We start from the raw sequence: 11,137 nt of genomic DNA, 5'->3' as shown, positions 1-11,137 counted from the left end.
TGATCACCTTCTTCTGGGCTCCTTGCCACTGCCTGGGCTTTCAGACACCAGAGGGGTTTTATTCTTTTTTTTTATTATTATTATTCTTTTATTTTTTTTAACACTTCTCATTGCTGCTCACAAGTGCTGTTCTTGGAGAAGAGTGAATTGTAGCTTTTGAGCTATGAGAGTTCTCCATCTGCCCAGCCACAGTCCCCGGAGGGAGAACTCTCCATTTGTGGACTCGGAATTCAAACGTGCAAACATCACATTAGCCAAATGGCCCTTGTGGAAGGAGGACGGAGCTGGGAGAGGGTGTTTGGGGAGAGAGAGAGATGATTTAGCTCTATTATTCACGTGCAGAAGAAAACCACAAGTTCAGCTACCACACTGGAGGAAGCTTTGCTAAATATTTACATAGAAGCATGGCAGCCCGACATGGGACCTGGGCCATGTCACCAGCTGGTTGTTGTGTCTCTACTGAAAGCAACAGGCCAATTTAATGGAGCTGCGGTGTTTCACACCAGCTGAGGATCTGGCTCACAGACTCCTGAATTCTAATCCAGGCTCTGTCACTTAATCTGTTGTGGCCTTGGGCCAGTCATGTCATCTTTCTATGCCTCAGTTTCCCCACCTGTAAAGCTAAAATGATCATAAGAATAGGTTTGATTATCTTAGCCATGTTGGTGTAAATCAGGACTAAGTCCACTGACCTCTCAGAGAGCTTGGGACTCTCCGTGTCTTACATCTTGTGGATTCATTGACGTCTGTGCAAACGTTTACTCCACACAGGTGTAAATGCCGATATGTGGTGTGGTGGGGAATTGTTGTTTAGATCCAAGTGAGACTGGCATAGGTAGGAGAAGAATCAGGCCAGACCTCTCTGGGATTTGGTGCGCATTAATTGGTTAGTGTTTGTACAGCTCTTTGAAGCTGCAAAGTCTGCACAAGTGCTAAGTAGTATTATTAAGCAGTGATCCATTAGTTTTAATCATTGGCTAAGGCCCTGTGGTGTTGTTTTCATCAGCAACACATAGGTTTCTTTGGTTGTCCAAATACATCCCATTAAGAAGGCATTACAGCAAAAGAGTCCATCTGCAGTTCTTGATGAAGTACATATTTTTTGATTATACTCATTATGTTTGGGCTACACGTCTGCATTTAGCAGCTGTGGGAGCATTCAGAGATGTACATTTGCAGATCAGCATCACCTGTGCTTGAGTGGTTTAGGAAACACTGGGCCCCATTCTTCTCTTTCTCTGTCTTGCACCACTGTAACTGCATTGATTCAATGGAATTATTCCCGTGTTACACCAGCGTAGCTTGGATTGGGATCAGGCCCCTCAATGGTATGGGAAGTTTATCCACTGTACCATGATTCAAGGTTCCTGCCATATGTGTCAGGAACTCAGCTGGCACTGGGCACGGTCGCCTAGCAACCCAGTGAGCTCAGCTGGGCCCAGTAAACCCTCATTTGCCTGGTCTACACTAGGAAATTAGGTTGGTATAACTACATCGCTCAGGGGTGTTAAAAATCCACACCTCTGAATGACACAGTTAAACCTTTCTAACCCCCAGTGCAGATAGCGCTAGGTCAACAGGAGAATTCTCCCCTTGGCCTAGGTGCCACCACCCAGAGAGGTGGACTATCGACGCCAACGGGAGAAGCTCTCCCATCAGCATAAGTAGCGCCTTCACTGAAGTGTCTTGGCTGCAGTGTTTAGTGTAGACAAGCCCAAGTATAGATGATGCTCCCTCATTGGACACAAGAGCCAGCCGATCACCATTTCCATCTAATAGCAACAGCGGCGTGAAGGTTGTGCAATGCATTTGATGCCCACAGCTGCTCCAGACCTGCTTCCTTCCCAGCCCTTGTTCCAGCTCATGCCTGGTCCCACTCCAGCCCTAGTCCCTACCTTCCTCAGAACTCCTGGCTCTAGCCACTGGCTTATCTCCTGACTACAACTCTGTTTCCTCCCCTTTGGTTCTATTCTGGTTCCTGACCCCTAGCTTTGACCATTGGCTGGTCTCCTGATCACACCTCCAGGTCTGCCCTCTCTGATTCTGTTCCAACCACCAGGCCAGACTCCTGTTCCAAACACTAGGTTACACTATCTAAAGCCGGTGTATTAAAATATGTCTGTAGTTATCCTTCTCTCTGGACTCACAGCTGAAGTCTCATAAGTGTAAATCAGGAGTGACTCCCCTGAAGACAACAGAGGCTAAAGTCAAAGCAGAAACATGTCCTTAGAATGTGTATATTGCGTAAACCATTTATTTAAATGAATGCAGTTATGCCCCTGTGTTGCTAAACATGGGTTTGATTCTGACTTAACTAATTCCAGTTTAAATGAACAATTAAGTTACACTGGTGTAAAAACTAGAACAGAGCAAATTCAGTTTGGGGGAAGAGACAAAAAACTCACCCAAAATTCTGGTTCAATTCAAACCAAAACAACTTTTTTCAACATTTTTCATCAAATTGCAAAACTAAAAAAAGTGAATCAACCAAAATGTTTCGAGCTGACTCAAAATGAATGATTGATTTATTTTTTTTCCAGTTTTTTCTTCATTTTGGCAGTTTTGAGTGGTTTTTATTCTTTCTTGTGGCTTTTTTTAAAAAAAATTGGCCAAATTTGAAATGGAAATGACTTTTTGGAACTAAATGTTTCTAAATGAAAAGTTGAAACGAAACATTTTGACTCTCAAAAATTTTACCTTTCAGCTGAAATCGTTTGCCGCACATTCAATGAACAGTTTTGCTCTCCACCCCCAAATGCAATTTTTTGACACAAAAAATGTTTTGAAAAAATTTCACCCATCTCTAGTAAAACCTGGTGTGAGATTACAATCCCAGTCCATCCCACTCCTGTCTCTTGACATTCTGGCTGTGGTGCTGCTGGGAGTTGTTTGTCTGATCCTCCTCTTCCACAAGGTTTATGCCAATATAACTCCACTGGGACAGATGCTTGGATTCTGTAGATCAGCATAGCTCCACTGATATCAACAGAGCTGTGTCAATTCAAACCAGGCTCATTTATTTCAGTGGGGTTACTCCTGCTTTACACCAGTGTAAATCAGAACAGAATAAGGCCCATGATGTTGATGGATGGATTTCTATTTGTGTGGATTTCTGTCTGAGACTGATGGTTTTATTTTTGCAAACATATTATTTAAAAAAACCTCACAGGCTACAGAAATAGTATTACACAATAAAGCCATAAACATCACATTAAAAAGTGGAGGGAAAAAACTACCAAGAGAACAAAGCAGGCATATTTCACTGTATTTGGCCAATCAAAAATCCAGTCACAGCATCTCTGAAAAAATACAGGAGGCTCCTTCCATTGCAAATGTATACCAATCAGAAGAAATATAAGTTAAGGTCTCATAAATTCTAAACTGAGATTTTTTATTTATATTAGAAATCACTCATTCGTTCATTAAGTCTCCTACTTGTGGAGCATATAGTGCATGCTTTGGGTCACCCATTTCCAGAGAGTCCAGTCGCCTGCCAATGTTGCAGCCTGTTCTATATTAAGGAGCTGAGGTGGGCGAGGTTGGAAACCATGACATCCCTCCAGCGTGTGCAGAGCCACCCATGAGGTCTTCTCCATCCGGCTTTTGTTGGATCAGACACATAAAGCTGGCGGGCTGGTATGGACACCTGCATACAGAGCAGATGGCCAAGCCACCTGAGCCAGCACTGAAGTCACTAGGGAGAACAGAATCAGAAGGATAAAAAATGTTTGTGATTTCCTAAATTCTTCATCTCTCCAAGCGGTGATTCCTCAGTTAAAATTTGAGGAGGAAGCTTTGAAAGCAGGCCAGGGGACTGTCTCTCACTCTGTAGAGCCCCTAGTTCAACCAAAACTTCCTCTTGGTTAGAGCCTCTGGATAATACTGATACCTGGAGTTGCTTTCCAGATCCTCCAACCAGTGTTGCACTGTCTGGTACTTGACAATATTTTAGAGCTATGTAAATCCATCTTAACTTGAGCTTGATCCTTAATTATATTGTTTGGATTTGTTCCAAGCCAGTCTACTGAAATTTCTAGCTCCTGAATCTTAGGAGAACAGTTATCCAACTTTTGATCCATTTTCCTGGTAAGATTACAGAAAGTGTTTTAAAATATCTTCCTCTCCTGTCACTGAAGAAGCCAAATTTCCTATCAAGAAAACAGTGTGTGTGTGTGAGTGTGATTCCTACCTCAGATTACACATGTGTATAATGTCATATATATATGCCTGCATGTTTTGTGGGGTTATGTGTATGCTGGCAATGTGATTGCACATAACAGGGCTGAGGCTCTGGTCCAGTATGATGCTGTTATTAATTGCATTAGAGTAACACCCAGACCCCCATTGAGCTGAGGTGCTGTACCAACACATTGTAAGAGACAGTCCCTGTCTCAAGGAGCATTCAGTCTAAGTAGCCAAGACAGGGGAAAGGTGAGAAAAAGGAACTGTTATTCCCCCATTGTACAGATGGGCCGCTAAGGTACAGAGGCATGCCCACAGTCATGCAGCAGGTCTGCAACAGAGCTGGGAACTGACCCAAAGCCAGTGGCTTACTTCCTCTCTAGGCAGACTTTACAGTTTCTCTTATCAGGGCTGAGAAGCTCGCCTAGTATGGATAATTATGAGTGGATAATAATGGATAATTATGAGTCAGATCCTCTGCTGGTGTAAATCTGTGTAGCTTCAATGGCACAATGCCGACTTACACAAGCTGAAGATCTGGCTCTGTACAGGTGTCTATGTCTTCTTACTATCAGCTATGTGTTTACAAGTAGGTACTGGATGGTTGTCTTTCTAGACAGGTTCATGCACACTTGTGCTTGCAGAGATGTTGGTTAAGCAGCCGGTATCAATCCAATTGGTTGGCAGCCAGTATCAAGCGGAGTTGGCAGCCAGTATCAAGCTGAGTGCCCCAAGGGTCAGTCCTGGGGCTGGTTTTGTTCAATATCTTCATTAATGATCTGGAGGATGGTGTGGATGACACTAAACTGGGAGGAGAGGTAGATACGCTGGAGGGTAGGGATAGGATACAGAGGGACCTAGACAAATTAGAGGATTGGGCCAGAAGAAATCTGATGAGGTTCAACAAGGACAAGTGCAGAGTCCTGCATTTAGGACGGAAGAATCCCATGCACCGCTACAGACTAGAGACTGAATGGCTCGGCAGCAGCTCTGCGAAAAGGACCTAGGGGTTACAGTGGATGAGAAGCTGGATATGAGTCAACAATATGCCCTTGTTGCCAAGAAGGCCAATGACATTTTGGGCTGTATAAGTAGGGGCATTGCCAGCAGGTTGAGGGACGTGTTCATTCCCCTCTATTCAACATTGGTGAGGCCTCATCTGGAGTAACATGTCCAGTTTTGGGCCCCACACTACAAGAAGGATGTGGAAAAATTGGAAAACGTCCAGCGGAGGGCAACAAAAATGATTAGGGGACTGGAACACATGACTTATGAGGAGAGGCTAAGGGAACTGGGATTGTTTAGTCTCCGGAAGAGAAGAATGAGGGGGGATTTGATAGCTGCTTTCAACTACTGAAAGGGGGTTCCAAAGAGGATCGATCTAGACTGTTCTCAGTGGTAGCAGATGACAGAACGAGGAGTAATGATCTCAAGTTGTAGTGGGAGATATTAGGTTTAGGTTGGATATTAGGAAAAACTTTTTCACTAGGAGAGTGGTGAAACACTGGAATGCGTTACCTAGGGAGGTGGTGGAATCTCCTTCCTTTGAGGTTTTTAAGATCAGGCTTGACAAAGCCCTGGCTGGGATGATTTAGTTGGGGATTGGTCCTGCTTTGAGCAGGGGGTTGGACTAGATGACTTCCTGAAGTCCCTTCCAACCATGATATTCTATGATTCTAAGCTCATTGCTGGAAACACGTTCTTATCCCTTGGTTATGCTCCTGGAGATGCCCTTGGTACCGGCATGCAAGGTCTCCAATGTAAATACAGGCTGCAGAAAAGTTTACTTTATTTATTTGAGGATAAGAGGGATAAATAGACCTCCACCCACATTTGGAGAATTAATTTCCTTCTTCTGGCTCCCATTCATTGCTTATGTGAGCTTTAATCATTCTGCTCTTGGTACTAAGCAGGGCCCTTATGATCAATCAGAACTTTGATGTTTTGATATAAAAATGTAAATGAAATGTATTTCTAAATGAATCCTTTCTTCCCCCACTAATTCCCGCCATTTCTCCATGCATGCACACAAAAAGCACAACGGTGGTTGATAACGCTTGGTGCAATCCAGATTCCGAGCTGTTTTGTGAAGGAGCCACACGTTTGCCTTTCCCCCACCCCAATCTGATTGCTGTTTCTGCTCTTCTGCTTTTTTTTTTTTTTAAAGCAGCTCTGCCCCCACCGCAGTATGTTCCCAGATAGTCTGATCCGATCGGTAGACAGAACGTTCCCTTGATTACGGCTCTAAAAATAAAGATGGGACTCATGGTGAAAACCTTGCTCTCCTGTGCGTTGCCTCTCTCTCTCTGTCTCTCTCAACTTTTTTTCCCCTTTCACAAGTTAACTCTTTGGATATGTTCTCAGTGCACACTAAGCCTGGGCTCTGACTCAGGTTTGAGCCCGATCCCACCCCTTCCATCCATGCACAAACTCATCAGCAGGCACTCACGATCCAGTTCCTCGGACCTGCTAGGGATGGATCAGAGCCCAACTCCTGCTATGACTCTGGTCCAAGCTCTGCCATTTGTAGTGTGAACACAGCTCAAGCTGTAGACCTGTCAGAAGGTCTGTTTAGTTCAGTGTGGATGCATCAGCATGGCTGTGAGACCTGGGTCCAGCAATTGTAAAGCCAGGTTTCCAATGTAGTGTGGGTGCTCAGGTGTGGGCTTGGATTTTGGATACGCTTGAGTCCACAGATGCAGGTTTACAATGCAATGTAGACATACCCTTAATGGCTTCAGACCTGAGGAGTGGTGTGTGTGTGTGTGTGTGTGTGTGTGTGTGTGTGTGGGGAGGGAGACAGGAACAGCGAAACCAGAAACAGCCATGTGCCAGGCTGGGAAAGAGGAACTGACCAGCATCTCAGCCTCAACAAGTTTATTGCCATTAATAAATCAATCAATGCATCCACGGGTGAAGCGGCGACTAAGTTCTGTTGAAGTGTGTATTCTAAATCTCCTTTCCCATGCATGGTGCAGTGGCAGTGGCTTGCTCCAGTCTATACCAGGTAGGGGCAGAAAAAGGGGATGCGAGAACATAGAAAGAGACCCATTGGAACAAACTGAAGCTGGGATTTTCCAGGTAAGGGAGGCAGGCACACAACTCCCACTAACATTCAAGGAGATATGGGTGCCTAAGTGCCTGTTAACTTGGCTTCTTTATGATATCATTCATACCAGTCTGCTGCAACTGTCTGTCAAGTTCTAGGTATTGCTTCCTCCAGGAGCCAATGGCAAAAGCTTCAGAGGAAGACATCTGTTCCTTGCCTGAAATATGCTCCTAATAGTGATATGTACACACACTGCTGGCTATTAACTTATAGGAGGCTGAATGGAACTAAAAGATTCCCTGCTATTAAATGCTCTAAGTCCTGCTTCTCCCACCCCTCTTCTTTAGGCTGGAGCGGCTTAATCATATGATGATGGTTGGCCATGTTAATGTCTCTCTCTGCCCAGTAAAGTCATGCAGAATGGAGAATTTCTCTGTGCATTCTTATTGGTGTTAGCATATGGTATTCTTCTGCCCTGCATTAGAGCAGTGGCCTGGCTCTCTGAAGATCACCTCCAGTAAATCAGCCACAATATGCACCCCATGTCTCCCTCAGAGCTGATGCAGTTTGTTAGTTCCTGTTCCTTTGGGCCCTGCAGGAGGAGTTTGTGTGAGTCTGCATGGAACTGTTCTGAATCCTGGTGGTGCTCTGCCATCCCCTCTATCTACTTAGATTCTTACAGTGCTGGGGCCCATGTAGTATCTGAGCTGCCCCCACAAGTAACAACCATCTGGTTATTTGTCTGACTCTCAGGGTATGTTTTACAACTGTGTCCATTTTCACTTCTAGCTACAGATGGGGGAGATCCTGCATCAGTTATCATTTTGGGGTCCTATTCCATGAACCTCCAAAGGTCTAGATGCTCATCCATAATGTCTTTTTTCTCCCAGCACCCTGGCTCTTCCAAACCTTTCAGATCTGATCAGAACTTGCCCAAACTTCAATGGGAAGACGCACGTTAGCTGGAGACGGCTCAGAAGTTTGAACCGTCCTATGCTTTGTGGGGATATTTGGACACAGGGATTTGGTTTGGGAGCATCTCTACTCTTTGTGCGCTTGATTCTGCATTCCTTTGTCTGCTCGTGGGCGTCAGTGGAGTTCTGGGTGTGCCGTGAAAAGATGATTGAGCGCTAGGCATTTGTACGGCACAGAGCTCAATAATCATGATGAAAGCATGGTGAAATTACTGGAACTTCTCTGTCTGCCAGACCGGCTGGGAAATCTCCATAGAGCAAACGCTCCCATGTTATTTCAGCACCTCCCAGTTGCAAATGAGTAGAATCACCACAGCCACCACCAGCGGAGCAAAGCCATGGTGCATCCGGCCACGGGAGTGGAAGCGACGCCCATTTCAGAACTTCACAAGGATTCATCTGTGGAAAGGAGTGAAGACTGAGGAGCCACAGTAGTTGGGATGGGCAGTGCAGGAGGAAAAGAAAGGGTTGTCATTTAATTTCAATCTGGTGCACCCACCCTTGCTTTAAACACTCCTCTTAGTAACTTCCTGGGAAGCAAAAGCAGCCAAATCCAACAGACGTCTCAGGGAAGCTGACAGCCTTATTAGTCCCTAAACGCTGGCTGTATTTTTTTTTTTTATTTGCATGTGGTGTTTTGCTGACAATTTACTAAAATGCTTCAGTGTCAGAGCTCCTGCATCTGAGTCACTTCCACAGCCTGCTTGCCAAGGGCACCAGTGTGCTGCAAGGCCCCTCAGCACTACGCTGCAAGGCACAAAGGGGCTCCACTGGCTCACAGGGGGGAAACCCGTGGCATGACAGCGGCCTGGGGCCAGGGTTCCCTTAGCACTCATGCCACTGGGATGCGAGGCTGCACTGCATCTGGAGCCTGATCCAAAGTCTCCTATTGACTTCAGCGGGCTTCGGTTCAGGCCCATAGAAAGCGACATCCTGCTCTGACATAGGGAAGGAAAGATGCAGGAGGGAGTCTCTTTTCCCCCCAGTGCAGCTGCTGGATGGGATAGATTGCACACTAGGCTGAAGGCCTAGTTCACATGCTCTGTGGCTCCATTGCCCCAGAGGTCTGCTCTGTGCTCAGCTGGCAAAGGGGCATGAGCAGGCCCACAGCCCCATATGCAGTAGTCAGAAGCAGATGCCAGGGGTGGAACACAACACATTTCTAAACAGCACTGCAGACCTAATTGCCTCCAGCCTCCTGGGCCAGCCTGCCCTGGCCTGGCAGCATGGCTCCTGGGCTTGCCGTTCAGAGACTACCCATCTGTTCCGACGCATACCTCTTTGCTGAGTGAGGAGAGTAGCATGGGATGCACAGGCGTGGTTCTGAGGGTTGCCGTGGAGCCTTCAGTTGGGGGAGTTTCCCTGGTTGCTGTGTGTAGCTAGGAAGAATGACTTCAGGGGGCCACGGAATGCACGCGCACATCGGCAACAGCACGCACACACACACTTGTGTATGTTCACAACCCTTACACTCCCTCCACAGACACACATGCCAAACACGCACAAACATACACACTCAGAGCTAGGTCTCTGGCAATCTTCACCCGTTCAAACACACACTGAACGTGCATCCATATCTAACACATGCATGCACACCTATAAAAACATCCCTCCTGCCCCCCCACAGGCATGTGCACAAGCATGCACGCCCACAGACCCTTTCTCTCTGTGCTTTCCTAGGCAATGGCATGCAGTCAATCCCTCTGTGCAATCCCCTTTTGGAAGCTCCTATTCCCATGTGTGCAGAAACGCCTGCAATAAGCCTTTTGTGGTAGGTGTCTGCTGCAGGAACCCAGATGCTAGGCAAAAGAACAAGGCAAAGATCATCCCTCTGAATTTCACTCACTATTGTGCTTTTCCAAGGAGCTAGCGTGATGTTGGGTCAAGTCCCCTGGATGGGACAGTGGCAGTGGCGTGGCATGATGCCTGGTCTTCTTCTTATGCACAAGGCACTCCTTTTCTATCAGTGAGAGCGGCAGGCTGGCTCAACCCTCTGTCAGATGGTTCGGGAAACTAATTGCACCTGTAAAAATGCTGACAGAGTGAACCTCTATCCCCTCACTTGTAATTGGAATTGAGTCAGCATTCTGCAGCCTGGAGGTGCTCAGCATCCAAACATAGGTTACTTGGGTTCAATTCTGGCTCGTTCTGTTGGCTGCCTAGAGGCAATTTATATTGACTACTCTTGCCCTCAGTAGAACCTGTGCTGCTCCCATCAGTATCTCTCTCATGGTTTTCCTAAACCGTTATCCAAGTGTGAGGAGAAGGTGGGGCTTAAGTCAAACGAGACTGCATTGCAGAGATCCACTTGCAGTAGGTAGAGGGTTTGCACATTAAGCAGTTTCACGAAAAGATGGTAGGGGACCCAAAACTTTTTTGCTGTCTCAGTTTTGCTTGTGGTTTAGTACTGTCAATGCATAGGGGCCTGGCATGTTTTATACTATGTACAGAATTCTAGAGCTGTGGTCAAATTTCAAACAGTGCCTAAATGACTTAGGCTGCTAAATCACATTTGAAAATGGGACTTAGGCACCTTGGTAATTTACACCGATTTGGAATTTTTACCTTTGATAATATACTCTAAACATATCCTCCCTGAGGCTAGTTTGCCATGTTCTAGGACAAGTTCTTTGACTGTGTGTTAGATCTGGTTCTTTGTATTCTAGATCAATAGATTAGTGCATTCTGCAGTGGGTAGCAAAGCACACTCTTGATTAGCCTTCTGCTTTCTAGATCAGATGACTGGTTTTAGAATGGATACTGTGTGTGTTAGGTCTAGTCATTCACTGATTCTAGACTCTGCAGCATAGTGGTTTCTGGTCTGTATAATAGGTTCTAGGTTGGGCAGTTATCTTTAAGATTATAGTTGATAGAGTCTATAATTAATAATATCTAGCTTTTATAAAGCACTTTTCATCAGTAGATCTTAAAA

The sequence above is a fragment of the Dermochelys coriacea genome, chromosome 22 (assembly GCF_009764565.3).
Source record: "Dermochelys coriacea isolate rDerCor1 chromosome 22, rDerCor1.pri.v4, whole genome shotgun sequence".
NCBI lineage: Eukaryota > Metazoa > Chordata > Testudines > Dermochelyidae > Dermochelys > Dermochelys coriacea.
Note: the sequence above shows the minus strand (reverse complement) of the source record.